Consider the following 16824-nt stretch of genomic DNA (forward strand, 5'->3'; position numbering starts at 1 on the left):
CCCCTGTTTTTGGAGGAAAGGTCCTTATTGCCCACCCTGGCTCCAGGAGGCCACACTAGGAACACAGGCTGCTGAACCACAGCTGCCAGATGCAGATTTGTGGGATGGGGAGGGTAGCTGCTCCTGCTTGAAAATGGAAATTGGTGGAAATTGACTGGCCTCTCCCTCAGACTCCCTCCTGGATGCTGCTAGTGCTCTCCCAGACTCAGAGTTCCAAAACCGTTACTCAGACAGTTCTGCCGCAGGGACAGATTCCTGCAGCTTCCTGTTCCGCCATCTTCCCTGCTGTTGCTAACTAGGTGACTGTTACAAATAGATGCTGCCCTTCATGTACCATTCGACTCTGGAGCAGATTTCATCGATGCTTGCTGCTTTTCTGTATTTAGCAGTTTCCAAGGTAATGAGTTGATTCTCTATCATCCTCAAAAGATGTTGAATTCATGGATTTTAATATAGTTGATGAGTTTCAATCCACTGCAGTTAGTATCCTATTAAACCTTAAACTGTACCATCTCTGAGCATGTTGTGATGTTTTTAATCCAATAATTTAGCAGATACAAGTCTAGGGCTGTAAACCTCAAATTGTATAATGTCGTGGGTTCTTAGCTCATGTGACTGTTAGTTACATCTTTAAATATTGCTGTGTCAGGAGCATTCTGCAGACACGATCCAGGTAAAGCCCACATTACAGAGCAGAGGGGAGGGGAGACATGGAAGGCCAGAGTCACCGGAGAAAGTCTGGTCAGTGTGGTCGGCCTCCAGAGGGCTTACCGCTGCCTCTTAGGAGGGAGATCAGAGCCCTGGTTCCTTGATGCCCAGTCATCAGCGGTGTCATTCTGCAATGAAAGCTGTACCACTTCCTCACATTCTGTGGTAAAATAAGGACTACACAGTGAATTTTTAGAAAACAATTTTTTTACATATTAAAATTCTGAGCTGGAGAGTGACGTCAGCATCATGGCGGAGTGAGCTTTCCCGTGAATTCTTCCCCCACAAAATACAACAAAAGTAACAGCCACAGACCAACAACGGAATCCCAGACAGTCAAAAGCTGGAGCGGAGGGATCCACACTGCCGCACATCTGAGAGCGGAATGTGCTGGGCCCCTGGAGGAAGTGGGGAGAGGTAAGGAGAACTCCGCTCCCTCCCCATCAGATCAGCGATCCGGTCGGCGCGGCTCCCAGAGAGGGGGGAGGGGCGGCCCTCGGCGGGAAACTGTAGCTCTTCGGGCTCTCTCAGCCAGTGGGAAACTCCCGCACAGAGGGCTCAGAGGAGCCACAGGGCTACCATCAACATCTGAGCAACCCAGAGAGCGGATAAAGAGGGGCAAACGAGAAGCCTCCCACGTCAGGGACCCAGAGGGCAAAAGAGAGAGCTCCCCCCTCCCCGCAACCCGGAGTCTGCAGCTCGACCAGATCTAGCGGTCCGAGGCAGACCTGAATAAACTGGACTGGACCCGTGGATCGCAGTGGGGAAAAGAAACAAAACAAAACAAAACAAAACTGCAGATCGCAGCAGAAAAACTGGGGCAGAGCGCAGGGGGCTTAGACTACACAGCCCTTTACCACCACACAGTGGCGGCAGGTGGAAATTGCAACCAGAGACTTCCAGGATGAGGAAAATCAAAACCAACACAGGAACCACAATGCAAAAATATATGAAATCACCAGACCAGAAACAAAATGACAAGCACCCAGAAATCAACCCCGAAGACACAGAAATCCATAAACTAAATGACAGAGATTTCAAAATAGCTATCATAAAAACACTCAACGAAATACGAGACAACACAGACAAACAATTAAATGAGATTAGGAGTTTCTTCACAAAAGAGATTGAAATCATAAAGAAAAACCTATCAGGGCTGATGGAGATGAAGAACACAATGGAGGAGATAAAGGAGAATCTGGAATCTTTAAAGAACAGAGCTGACAATATGGAGGAAAGAATTAGTACTTTAGAGGATAGGAATACAGATATACTCCAGATGGAAGAAGAGAGAGAACTAAGACTAAAAAGAAATGAAGAAAGACTCCGAGAAATATCGGACTCTATTAGAAAATGTAACATAAGAATTATAGGTATTCCTGAGGGAGAGGAGAGGGAAAGAGGAACAGAGAGCCTATTCAAGGAAATAATAGCTGAAAATTTCCCAAATCTGGGGAAGGAGCAGGAAATACCAGTAAGCGAAGCCAACAGGACTCCTATATATATTAACAGACAAAGGCCTTCACCACGACACCTAGTGGTAAGGCTAGCCAGGGTCAACGACAAAGAAACAATATTAAGGGCAGCTAGACAAAAACAAAAAATAACGTACAAAGGAACTCCCATCAGGCTCTCAGCGGATTTCTCAACAGAAACTTTTCAGGCTAGAAGAGACTGGAATGATATATTCAAAATACTAAAAGACAAAAACTTTCAGCCAAGAATACTCTATCCAGCAAAAATATCCTTCAAATATGATGGAGAAATAGTAACTCTCCCAGATAAACAAAAGCTAAGGGAGTTCATGGCCACGAGACCGCCACTACAAGAAATACTCAAGAAGGCCCTCAGGCCTGAAAACAAGAAGAGAAAGGGAACACAAAGTTTGGAGTAAGGAGAAAAGTAAGTAGACAAAATCAGAGAAATAGTAGATCTTTACCGGAATAGGTTAGCAACCACTTAAATACTAAACTCAAAGATCAAAGGAAGAAATTCACCAAAAATAAATTTAACCTCATCACTGTAAACACACAGCCACAACACAAGATAGAATAAGGTATAACAAGAGCAACTTAGAAGGGGAAGAGGAAAGTGACTGAATTGACTTAGTATAAGGAAATAGGAGGCTATCAGATAATGGACTATCTCATACAGAAGATTTTTCGCCCAAACCGCAAGGTAACCACTAAACAAATAATCAAATTAAAACCACATATGATAAACAAAGAGAAAACTAGAAGAATCATAAGACAGAACAACCAAACTGAATTGGCAGTCCAAAACAAATGGGACAAGAAACAAAGGAAATGCAAAAGAACCAGAAAATAAGTGACAAAACAGCAACATTCAACCCTCATATTTCAATAATTACCCTAAATGTAAATGGATTGAACTCTCCAATCAAAAGATACAGAGTGGCAGGATGGATTAAAAAGCAAGACCCAACAATATGCTGCCTTCAGGAAACACATCTTAGCACTAAAGACAAGCACAGGCTCAGAGTGAAAGGATGGAAGACAATACTCCAAGCTAATGGCAAACAAAAGAAAGCAGGTGTTGCCATACTCATATCAGACAAAGTAAACTTCAAGATAAAACAGGTTAAGAAAGACAAAGAAGGGAAATATATAATGATAAAAGGGACACTCCATCAAGAAGACATATCACTTATAAATATATATGCACCCAACATAGGAGCACCAATGTACATAAAACAACTATTAACAAACCTAAAAGGAGAAATCAACAACAACACAATAATAGTAGGGGATCTTAACACCCCACTTACAGCAATGGATAGATCATCCAGACAAAAAGTTAATAAAGAAATATTAGACTTAAATGAAAAACTGGACGAGATGGACCTAGTAGACATATACAGAGCACTCCACCCAAAAACAGCTGACTACACATTCTTCTCAAGCGCGCATGGAACATTCTCTAGGATAGACCATATGTTGGGAAACAAAGCAAGCCTCAATAAATTTAAGAAGATTGAAATCATAACAAGCATCTTTTCAGACCATAAGGCTATGAAACTGGAAATGAACCAGGAAAAAAAAACTGGGAAAGTGACAAAAATGTGGAGATTAAACAACATGCTACTGAACAACCAATGGATCATTGATGAAATTAAAGGAGAAATCAAAAACTATCTGGAAACAAACGAAAATGATAACATGCCATATCAAACCATATGGGACGCAGCAAAAGCGGTCCTGAGAGGGAAACTCATAGCGATACAAGCCCACCTTAACAAACAAGAAAAAGCCCTAATAGGCAACCTTAAATTACACCTAACAGAACTAGAAAAAGAAGAACAAACAAAGCCCAAAGCCAGCAGAAGGAGAGAAATAATAAAAATCAGAGCAGAAATAAATGATATTGAGACCAAAAAAACAGTAGAAAGGATTAATGAAACAAAGAGTTGGTTCTTCGAGAAGATAAACAAAATAGACAAACCCTTAGCCAGGCTAACTAAGAAAAAAAGAGAAAAGGCTCAAGTAAATAAAATTAGAAATGAAAGAGGAGAAATTACAACGGATACCATGGAAATACAGAGGATTATAAGAGAATACTATGAGAAATTATATGCCAACAAATTGGACAATCTAGAAGAAATGGATAAATTCTTAGACTTATACAACCTCCCAAAATTGAACCAAGAAGAAATGGAGAATCTGAATAGACCAATCACAAGTAAAGAGATTGAAATAGTAATCAAAAACCTCCCAAAAAATAAAAGTCCAGGACCAGATGGCTTCTCCAGTGAATTTTACCAAACATTCAAAGAAGATTTAATACCCATCCTCCTCAAACTATTCCAAAAATAGAGGAAGATGGAACACTTCCTGAATCATTCTACGAGGCCAACATCACCCTGATACCGAAACCAGACAAAGACAATACAAAGAAAGAAAATTACAGGCCAATATCGCTGATGAACATTGATGCAAAAATCCTCAACAAAATATTGGCAAACCGAATACAACAATATATTAAAAAGATCATACACCATGATCAAGTGGGATTTATACCAGAGACGCAGGGATGGTTCAACATCCGCAAATCAATCAACGTGATACATCACATCAACAAAACAAAGAATAAAAACCACATGATCATCTCAATAGACGCAGAGAAGGCATTTGACAAGATACATCGATTTATGATAAAAACTCTCAATAAAATGGGAATAGAAGGAAAGTACCTCAACATAATAAAGGCCATATATGACAAACCCACAGCTAACATCATACTCAACGGGGAAAGACTGAAAGCCATTCCTCTGAGAACAGGAACGAGGCAGGGCTGCCCACTCTCACCACTCCTGTTCAACATAGTACTGGAGGTTTTGGCCAGAGCAATTAGGCAAGAAAAAGGAATAAAAGGAATCCAAATAGGTAACGAAGAAGTGAAACTCTCACTATTTGCAGATGACATGATTGTATATATAGAAAACCCTAAAGAATCTGTTGGAAAACTGTTAGAAACAATCAACAACTACAGCAAAGTTGCAGGGTACAAAATCAATCTACAAAAATCAGTTGCATTTCTATATGCTAATAATGAACTAACAGAAAGAGAGCTCAAAAAGATAATACCATTTACAATTGCATCAAAAAGAATAAAATACCTAGGAATAAATCTTACCAAGGAGGTGAAGGACCTATACAATGAGAACTACAAGACATTATTGAGGGAAATCTACGATGACATAAAGAAATGGAAAGATATCCCATGCACGTGGATTGGAAGAATAAACATAGTTAAAATGTCTATATTACCTAAAGCAATCTACAGATTCAATGCAATCCCAATCAGAATCCCAATGACATTCTTCACAGAAATAGAAAAAAGAATACTAAAATTTATATGGGGCAACAAAAGACCCCGAATAGCTAAAGAAATCCTAAAGAAAAAGAACAAAGCAGGAGGCATCACAATTCCTGACTTCAAAACATACTACAAAGCAATAGTAATCAAAACAGCATGGTACTGGTACAAAAACAGACACACAGATCAATGGAACAGAATTGAAAGCCCAGAAATAAAACCACACATATACGGACAGCTAATTTTCGACAAAGGTGCTAAGGACATGCAATGGAGAAAGGAAAGTCTCTTCAATAAATGGTGTTGGGAAAACTGGACATCCACATGCAAAAGAATGAAAGTGGACCATGTGCTATCGCCATTCACAAAAATTAACTCAAAATGGATCAAAGACCTGAAGGTGAGACCTGAAACTATAAAACTCATAGAAGAAAATATAGGCAACACACTATTTGACATTGGGTTTAAAGGAATCTTTTCGGATGACATGCCTACCCAGACTAGGGAAACTAAAGAAAAAATAAACAAGTGGGACTTTATCAGACTAAAGAGCTTTTATAAGACAAATGAAATCAGGATCAAGATGAACAAACAACCAACCAGCTGGGAGAGAATATTTGCAAAACATACATCTGACAAGGGGTTGATCTCCATAATATATAAAGAACTCACACAATTGAACAACAAAAAAACAAACAACCCGATCAAAAAATGGGCAGAGGAAATGAACAGACACTTCTCCAAGGAAGATATACAGATGGCCAATAGGCACATGAAAAGATGCTCAACATCACTAATCATCAGGGAAATGCAAATCAAAACAACACTAAGATACCACCTCACGCCCGTTAGAATGGCTATAATCACCAAGATAAAAAACAACAAATGTTGGAGAGGATGTGGAGAAACAGGAACCCTCATACACAGCTGGTGGGAATGCAAATTGGTGCAGCCTCTATGGAAAACGGTATGGAGATTCCTCAAAGAATTAAAAATAGAGATGCCCTATGATCCAGCCATCCCACTACTGGGAATCTATCCAACGCACCTGAAATCAACAATCCAAAGAGGCTTATGCACCCCTATGTTCATTGCAGCATTATTCACCATAGCCAAGAAGTGGAAGCAACCTAAGCGTCCCTTGACTGACGATTGGATTAAGAAAATGTGGTATATATATACAATGGAATACTACTCAGCCATAAAAAAAGACAAAATCGTCCCATTTGCAACAACATGGATGGGCCTGGAGCGTATTATGTTAAGTGAAATAAGCCAGAAAGAGAAAGACAAACACTGTATGATCTCACTCATATGTGGAATATAAACCAACACATGGACAGAGAAAACTGGACTGTGGTTACCCGGGAAGTGGGGGTGGGGGGTGGGCACAAGGGGTGAAGGGAGTCATATATGGGGTGATGGACAAACAAAAATGTACAACCCAAAATTTCACAATGTTAGAAACCATTAAAATATCAATAAAAATAAAAAAAAAAAATACTGAAAAAGAAAGAAAAAAACAAAAAAAAAAAAAAAAATTCTGAGCTATATGCTTCCTGCTTTCTGGTCTTACATATCTCTCTTTAAATGAAATGAAGACAAGTCGGTAACCCAGTTTTGATCTCAGGAGTTTGCTGTAATCTGCTTGCTGGAGTCCTTGGTCTGGTTGTGTTTTCATTGAAGTCGACGAGGAAGTAGTATTGTCTCAGTCCTTATAGGTTGGAAAATACCTTTATGTCACTGACACTCTTGAATGATAATTTGGCTCTTCACAGTTGAGCCAGATTTAGCTCAACATTTTGAAGATGTTTTTCCATTGTCTTCTTTGCATATATTATTGCTAATGAGAAGTTGTTGTTCCTTTATGGCCAATGTTTTTTTCTCCCTATCATAGGTATTCTGATGTTTTACTCAGTGTGTCTATGTAGATTTTTTAGAACAACTTGCTAACTTACATACTGCAAAATTCACTCATTTTATGTGAGCAACTCAATGATTTTTAGTAAATTTATAGAGTTGTGCAGACATCACTACAATCTAATTTTAGGACATTTCTATCACCCCCAAAAATTGCTCAAGCCCTTTTGCATTCACTGTCTGTTCTTGCCCCAGGCTAGGTCACCACTGATCTGTCTTTTCTGAAGAGTTAATGTTATGTCTGGCTTCTTTCACCTAGCATCGTGTTTTTGAGGTTCATGATATATATCAGTGCTTGGTACTTTATATTTCTGAAAACTGTTCTATTGTATGCATCTATCACATTTGTTTATCCATTGACCAGTTTTGATGGACTTTTTGTTGTTTCTAATTTGTGGCTATTATGAATAATGCTGCTGTGGACACTCACGTACAAGTGTTTGTATGGACATGTGTTTTCATTTCCTTTGGGAAGGAAATTCCTGGGTCTCTTTAACATTTTGAGAAACTGACAAATTGTTTTCCGAAGGGGCTGCACCATTTTACATCCCTGCCAGTAATGCATGAGGGTTTCAATTTCTCCACATCCTCAGCAACACTTGTTATTGCCTATCTTTTTTATTATAACCATCCTAGTGGGTGTGAGGTGGTATCTCATTGTGGTATTTTTATTTTCCTAATGATAATGAGCATCTTTTCATGTCCTTTTTGTCCATATGTATATTTTGTTTTCAAATACTTTGACCTTTTTCTTTGGTGAGGAAGATTAGCCCTGAGCTAACATCCATTGCTGATCTTCCTCTTTTTGCTGAGGAAGATTGGCCCTGAGCTAACATCTGTGCCCATCTTCCTCTACTTTATATGTAGGATGCCTGCCACAGCATGGCTTGATGGGCAGTGCATAGGTCTGTGCCGGGATCTGAACCTGTGAACCCCAGGCCACCGAAGCAGAGCACACAAACTTAACCACTATGCCACTGGGCTGGCCCCACCTTTGACCATTTTTTTATGTGGTTATTTGTCTTTTTATTATGGAGTTATAAGAGTTGTTTATATATTCTGGATACAAGTCTGTTTATCAGATGTATGATGTGCAGAAATTTGCTCCCATCCTGTGGATTGTCATTTCATTTTCTTGATGGTGTTCTTTGAAGCACAGAAGATGTTAATTTTGATGAATTCCAGTGAGTCTATTTTTTCTTTTGTCACTTGCCTTTTGGTGTTATATCCAAGAATCTATTGCCTAATTCAAGGTTACAAAGATTTACACCTATGCTTTCTTCTAAGAGTTTTATAGTTTTAGTTCTTAAATTTAGGTCTGTGATCCATTTTGAGTTCATTTTTGTGAATGACAAGAATGGGTCCAACTTCTTTTTTTGCATCTGGATATCCAGTTGTCTCAGCAACATTTGTTGAAGATTTGTTTCTCCATTGAACTGTCTTGTCACCCTTGTTGAGAATCAATTGACCATAAATGTAGAGGTTTGTTTCTGAGCTCTGAATTCTGTTTCATTGATCCTTATGTGTAACCTTATGCCAGTACCACACCATCTTCATTTTTATAGCTTTGTAGTAGGTTTTTCAATCAGGTAGTCTGAGTCCACCAACTTTGTTCTTTTTTTTCAAGATTGTTTTGGCTATGCTGGGTTCCTAGTATTTGCATGTGAATTTTAGGATCAAGTAGCCAATTTCTGCACAAAAGCCAGCTGAGATTTTGATAGAAATTGGGTTGAATCTGTAGATCATTTTTGGGAAGTTTTGCCATCTTAACAATGTAATTATTGATGTGATATAAAATGACTTAAACTGCTATTTTATTTTTTGTGTTGTTTGTTCCCTCTGTTGCTCATTTCTGCTTTTTTTCCCTGCCTTCCTGTGAGTTACTTGAATATTATTTTAGAATTCCATTGTGATTTATCTAGAGTGTTCTGAATAATCTCCTTATATAGATTCTTCATGGGTCACTCTAGGTATTACATCATACATAACACATATATATACATAATTTGTCGCAGTCTACTGGTGTTGGCATTTTACCAGTTTAAGTGATGTGTAGAAAGCTTACCTATCTTTATGTGTCTTTACCCTACCTGATTCATATACATTCAATATAAGTTAAGATAATTATCCATACTTTGAGAATCACATCAATGTTATAATTTTTACTTCAAGCATCATACATATTTTAGCAAGCTCAAGAGAATGCAAGTCTATTTTATTCCCCTATATTTTTACTCTTCCATTTTTCTACCCTCCTTCCTGATATTCCAGGATTTCTGCCTTTATCAGTTCCTTTCTGATCCAATAACTTCTTTGAGCCATTCTTTTAGGGCAGACCTGCTGGCAACATATTCTCTGTAGTTTTCCTTCCTCTGGGAATAACTCGACTTCCTCTTCATTCCTGAAGGATAGTTTCCCTGGATATAGAATTTTGAATTGACAGTTCTTTTCTTTCAGCACTTGAAAAACTTCATATCACTTCCTTCTAGCCTCCATGGTTTCTGATGAAAAATATACTTTTATTTGAATTCTTTTTTTCTCCTGTAGATAAAGTGTCCTGTCTCTCTTGCTGCTGTCAAGATTTTTTCTTTGTCTATTTAGTGTATCTTAACATTAATTTCTTCAGTTTTGTCCTGTTTGAGTCTATTCAGTTTCTTGAATCTAAGGGTTTATGTATTTTTGCCTAATTTGGGAAACTGTCAGCCATTATTTCTTCTAACACTTTTTAAGCTCCATATTCTTTTTCTTCTCCTTCTAGAATGCCAGTGCTATGAATGTTGGATTTTTTGTTTTAGTCCTTCAGATCCCCATGGCTCTGTTCTTTTTTTTTAAGTATTTTCTCTCTGTTAAAATTATGTAATTTCTATTTTTTGATCGTTAATTTCACTGATTCTTTGGTCTGTCATCTCATGCTGCAATTTACCTCATCAAGGTAATTTTTTTTTTATATCAGTGATTGCATTTCTCAGCTCTAAAAGTCCCATGTGGTACTTTCTTGTGTCTTTTATTTCTTTGCTGAGACTTTCTGTTTTTTCATTTGTTTCTAGCATGTTCGTAATTGCTTGTTGAAGCATTTTTATGATGGCTGCTTTAAAATCCTTGTCAAGTAATTCCATCAGTTTCCTCTTGGTGCTGGCATTTGTTGCTTGTCTTTTTCTATTCAAGTTGAGATTTTCCTGGCTCTTGGTATGGTGAGTGATTTTGCATTGGGTCCTGGACATTTTGGATATTATGTTATAAGACTCTGGATCGTATTCTTCTGTTATAGCAGATCTTCTCCTAACACAGTCCCCTGGGGGTAAGAAGCTGATTGCCTTTACTGCCCTGTAGGGTTGTGAGTCCAGGTTCCCCACCTGACCCTTATTTATGCCTTGCAATGGGAACAGACACCTGTTGCTGCTGGCTGGGAGTGGAATTTCAGGCTTCCCATAGGCTTCTGCTAACACGACCCTAGCTGGGAAATGAGGGCTGTCTTTTACCATCTCCCTCTTGGTCTCTACTGACCCCATAGGTTCCTTTGTTACCACTGGGCTCCTCATGTGGCCTTCTCTGAGACTGCCCCAGATAGGGGAGGACCCCTCACTACAGCCAGGTGAGGGTGGACATCTAGGCTCCTCATGTGGCCTTCTCTGAGACTGCCCCAGATAGGGGAGGACCCCTCACTACAGCCAGGTGAGGGTGGACATCTAGGCTCCTCATGTGGCCTTCTCTGAGACTGCCCCAGATAGGGGGAGGACCCCTCACTACAGCCAGGTGAAGGTGGACATCTTAGCTCCTCAGTTGGGGCTTCCTGATGAGGGTTGGGAGTTGGCTGCACCTCTTTCTGCTGAGTTGACTGGAGTAGAGCAGTTATTGTTTGAAAGTTCTCTGTCTTGGCAGGCTGCCCCTTTTCTGGTCTTTGTGGTGGAGAGACAGCAAGTTTCCTTCTATTTTCTTATTTTTTTCTGCACCCATGGCTTTTCCAGGTCTCTGACTTCTTCCCCACTCCGTCCAGTATATATTAAATAAAAAGAAACCCACTTCCTCAAGTTCCCTGACTCCTGAGCTGCCTAGGCAGTCTGTGCACTCTTCATGATCTTTTGTTTGTTTCACATATGGTGTCCAAGGTTTTTAAGCTGTACTTAGTGGGGAGAATAGGGGGAAGTGCATCTACTCTGTCTTGTCCTGGACCTGGAAGCCCTACAATTGGTCTTCATATCTTGGTCTTGTATCTGGCTACCTTGCTGAACTTAGTAGTTCTAGTGGTTTCTCTGTGGATCTGTAGGATTTTCTACCTATAAAATCATGTCTTCTGTGAATAAACACTGTTTTACTCTTTTGCTTCTAATCTTGATGCCTTTTATTTCCTTTTCTTGCCTAGTTGGACTGGCTAGAATTTGCACTACATTGTTGACTGGAAGTGGTTAGAGCAGATACCCTTGACTTGTTCCCAGTGTCAGAGGACAATGCATTGTCTTTTACTATTAAGTGTGATGTTAGTGGTAGCTTTTGGGTATTGGGTTGAGGAAGTTCCCTTCTATTTCTAGTTTTTTTAGTGTTTTTATCAAGAATGAATGTTGGGTTTTGTCAAATGTGTTTTCACCATCTATTGAGATGGTCATTTGTCCTTGATTCTATTAGTATGGTGCAGGACATTAATTGATTTTCAGAGACTAAACCCATCTTTCATCCTTGAGATAAACCCCTCTTGGTCAGAATGTGTAGTCCTTTTTGGGTTTGGTTTGCTAAGCTTGTTGGGACTTTGTTTCTATAGTCATGAGGTACATTGGCCTGTAGTTTTCTTGTTGGGACTTGGTGTCTGTAGTCATGAGGTATATTGGTCTGTAGTTTTCTTTCTTGTGACGTCTGTGTCTAGGTTTGGTTTGGGTAATACTGCACCTTATCTTTACTTTCTGGAGGAATTTGTGAAGGATTGGTACTATATCTTCTTTAAATGTTTAATGGAAATTTGCCAGTGATGCCCGCTGGTCCTTAGCTTTTCTTTGTGTGGAACATTCTTAATTACCAATTCATTTCTTTGCTTGAATAGGTGTATTCAGATTTTCCTTTTCTTCTTGAGTCAGTTGAGTAGTTTGTGTTATTCTAGGAATTTTTCTATTTCATCTAAATTGTATAATGTTTTGGCGTAAAGTTGCTTGTGGTTTCCTTTATAATTCTTTTAATTTATGTAAGGTCAGTATTAATGTTCTGCTTTCATTCCTGATTTTAGTAGTTTGTGTTTTCTTTTTGCTTGGCCAGTCTAACTTAAAATTTTGTTGATTTTGTTGATATTTTCAAATAACTAACTTTTAGTTTCATTGATTTTTCTCTTTCTTGTTTCTCTTTTCCATTTCATTGATTTCCTTCTTTCTTTGGTTTGCTCTTCTATTTTCTTGTTTCTTAATGTGGAAGCCCGTGTTATTGATTTGAGATCTTCTTTTGTAATACAGGCATTTATATTGAGGGATTTCCCTAGAATTACTGCTTTAGCTGCATGCCATAAACTTTGGTATGCAGTGTTTTTATTTTTAGGTAGCTCAGACCATTTTCTAATTGCCTTCGGGATTCCTTCTTTAACCCATTGGTTATTTGGAAGTGTGTTGTTTAATTTCTAAATATTTGTGGTCTTCTGAAATTTCCTTCTGTTGATTTCTATTTCATTCCACTATCGTCAGGGAACAGAGATACTCTGCATTACTTAAGTATTTTAACACTTGTTGGAACTTGTTCTATGGCTTAGCAAGGGGTTGGCAAACTACAGCCTGTGGGCTAAGTGCATCCCCCCTTCTGTTTTTACAAATGAAGTTTTTTGGGACAGAGCTGTGCCCAGTCATTTGTGGTTATTTTCATGCTATAATGGCAGAGCTAAGTATTTGCAACAGAGGTAGTTGGTCCTCAAAGCTGAAAATACTTACTGTTTGGTTCCTTACAGAAAAAGTTTGCTGACGTATCGTCTGTGCTGGAGAATATTCCACTTGCCCTTGAGAAGAATGTGCATCCTGGTGTTGGGTGAAGTGTTATTTAGATGCCAGTTAGATGAAATTAGTTGATAAGAGTTGTTTACAAGTTCTGGATCTTTGATAGTTTTCTGTGTAGTTTTTTGGTCAATTATTAAGATTTGGGTATTGAAGTCTCCAACTATTATTGTTGAATTCTCTATTTTTCCTTCAGTTCTGACAATTTTTTCATCATGTATATTAGGGCTCTGTTGTTAGATCTGTATCTGTTCATAATTATTGTTTCCTCATAATAAATTGACCCTTTTATCATTATAAAATGACTCTCTTCATCTATATATTTTTTTTGTTCTTAAAATCTATTTTGTCTAATATTAATATAGTCACTCTAGCTCCCTTAGAGACATTCTTTGTGTTATATCTTTTCTATCTTTTTATTTTCAAACTGTTTGTATCTTCAAATCTAAAATGTATGTCTTGTGACAATGTGTAGCCTGATCTTATATATTTCTTTTAATCCGGAGTGACAACTGCCTTTTGATTATAGTCTTTTATCCATTTACATTTATTCTTATTATTGATATGGTTGGATTTACTTCCGTGATTTTGCTGTTTGTTTTCCATATGTCTATATCTTTTGTGTTCCTCTGTTCCTCCTGTACCACCTTCTGTGTGTACATTAACTATACCATTTAAATTCTTTCATTAATATTTTAATTTTTAAAGTTATTTTCTTAGCTGTTATGCTAGATGTTACGTTATGCATCTTAATTTACCCTGATCTACTTCAGATTAATACTCATTTAAGATGTTCCATCATAGGTTCCTTCCCTCCCCCACTTTTGTGCTATTGTTGTCATACGTGTTATGTCTATATATGTTACGGACCCAGTAATACACTACAATAATTATTACTTTGTACCATCTTGTATCTTTTAAAGAAGCTAAGAGAGGAAAGAAAAAATATATTTATAGGATATTTTATCCTAATCTACATACTTACTGTTCTCAGTACATGTCTTTTCTACCTCTGGATTTATCTACAAGTTATCGTCTCTGTCATTCTCCTAACCCCTTTTTGTGCTATTATATGTCATATATATTATATTTTTATGTGTTATAAGCTCTACTGTATAATTTTTAAATTATTGCTTTATGCACTTTTAAATCAGTGAAGAAAGTAAACGGGAACGTTTGTTTACAGAGATGCCCGATTCCCTGCACGATGCCCTCACTAGAGCTGTAAACGGGCACGTTTGTTTGCAGGGATGCCTGATTCCTGGCGCGATGCCCTGGCCAGAGCTGTAAATGGGAACGTTTGTTTACAGAAATGCCCGATTCCCCACGCGACGCCCTCACCAGAGCTCTGTGTTTCTCTGTGGATTTGCGTTTCCCTCTGAGGGTGTCGTTTCCTTTCAGCCCAAAGAACTTCCTTTAGTCTTTTTTGCAGGAGGCAGGCCTGCTAGCCGTACATTCTTTCAGTGTTTGTTTGGGAATGTTTTTATTTTGCTCTACTCCTGAAGGATAGTAATGCTGGGTATGGGATTCTCCACTGGCAGTTTTGTTTCTTTCAGAACTTTGCATCTGTCTCCCTCTGCCTCCTGATCCGCTGGTTTCTGATAGAGGGCCACTGTTTTTTTTTTTTTTTCTTTTTTTGTGAGGAAGATCAGCCCTGAGCTAACATCTGTGGTAATCTTCCTCTTTTTGCTGAGAAAGACTGGCTCTGAGCTAACACCTATTGCCAATCGTCCTCCTTTTTTTTTTTTCCCCCAAAGCCCCAGTAGATAGTTGTATGTCATAGGTGCACATCCTTCTAGTTGCTGTATGTGGGACACCGCCTCAGCATGGCTAGAGAAGCGGTGTGTCAGTGCGCACCCAGGATCCGAACCCGGGCCGCCAGTAGCAGAGCACACGCACTTAACCGCTAAGCCATGGGGCCTGCCCGAGGTCCACTGTTAATGTTGTTATGGTTCCCTTGTTCATGATAAATCATTTCTCTGTTGCTGCTTTCAAATTTTTCTCTTTGTCTTTGTCTTTTAGCAGTTTGACTAAGGTGTGTATCTCGGCATTTGTTTAGGTTCTTAAATGCATAGGTAATTTTTTTTTTTTAATCAAATTTGGGAAATTTTTAGACTTTATTTCTTCAAACATTTTTTTCTGTCACTTTCTCTCCTCTCCTTCTCACAGCCACGTTATGTGTATGTTGGTGGTGTGTTCAGTGGTACCACCTAGGTCCCTGAGGATCTGTTCGTTTTTCTTCATTCTTTTTTCCTGAACTTCAGACTATATAATTTCTATTGCTGTGTCTTCAAACTCACTGATTCTTTTTTCTGCCATTTCAAATCTGCTATTGAGCGCCTCTAGTGACATTTTTATTTCTGTTATTGTCTTTTTAATTTGAGAAATTCCATTTAGTTCTTTTTATATAACTTCTACCACTCTTGATAGTCTCTACTTGATGAATCATTGTCACTGTGAAAATTAATAAAGGGAAACCTCATTTAAAATGGAGTCAGGAGGCCAGAAGGGGGAGGTCCCCTGCAGTACTGCTCGAGGTCAATTACAGGAAAGATAGTCACCTACAGACTATCAGCAGAAATAAGTCAACAGGAAAGAATTATTAATTACAGGAAGAAATGTACATTGCATCCCAAACAGAAATAAAGGACCCCAGCAACTCAGCCAATGAGAAACCATCACCACCCTGCAGTCCTGCTTTTCTCCAATAGACTTTCATTCAAAAGAACCCCTCCCAACTTTCTCCTTTTTCCCTGTAAAATAATGTTCCTCCCCCTTATTTGTTGGATTTGCCCATGCCCTGCCATAGCCTGCACGTCCTGAATTGCAATTCTTTGGCTATTGCTGAATAAACTCATTTTGCTGGTAAGAGAACTGGCTGTTTTATCTTTAAGGGTGACATCACCCTTTTTCTTTTCTTTAATCCTTTTAGTGTGATTTCCTTTAATTCTTGAAGATTTATAATAATTTCTTTGAAATCTTAATCTGTTAAATCCAGTATGTGAGTTCTTTCAGAAATGGATTCTATTGATTTTTGTGTATGGATCACATTTTTCTGTTTCCTTGCATATCTCATACTTTTTCGTTAGAAAACTTGGCATTTTAAATGTTATATTGTTACAAGTCAGAATTCTTCTCTCTCTGGCCCACAGAGTGGTGGTTTTTGTTTGTCTGCTCATTTTAGTAACTTACCTGGGCTAGTTCTGTGGAGTGTATTAACGCTGTCATGTGCACCATCTGCTGTCTCTGCTCAGCTTTTTAAATTTTTTTTAAATGTTTTGATTTTTAAGCTTGGCTTGGTTCCTAGGGGTCGTCCCTGCGTCAGCATCGCCCGGTGGTCAGCTGTGGATTAGGCAGAGGCTGTGCTTCAACGCCTTGTGCAGATAAGGCCTATCCTTTGGTGTTG

The 16824-nt window shown here is 38.6% G+C and overlaps 1 protein-coding gene across 3 annotated transcripts in view; it reads left to right on the plus strand.

Annotated features, from left to right (window-relative positions):
- The window catches only part of SNAP47 (synaptosome associated protein 47), a 71983-nt gene that overhangs the window by 28045 nt on the left and 27114 nt on the right, over nt 1-16824 (plus strand). The gene's annotated exons all lie outside the window — the stretch shown is intronic.

This window comes from Diceros bicornis, chromosome 1 (assembly GCF_020826845.1).
Source record: "Diceros bicornis minor isolate mBicDic1 chromosome 1, mDicBic1.mat.cur, whole genome shotgun sequence".
Classification (NCBI taxonomy): domain Eukaryota; kingdom Metazoa; phylum Chordata; class Mammalia; order Perissodactyla; family Rhinocerotidae; genus Diceros; species Diceros bicornis.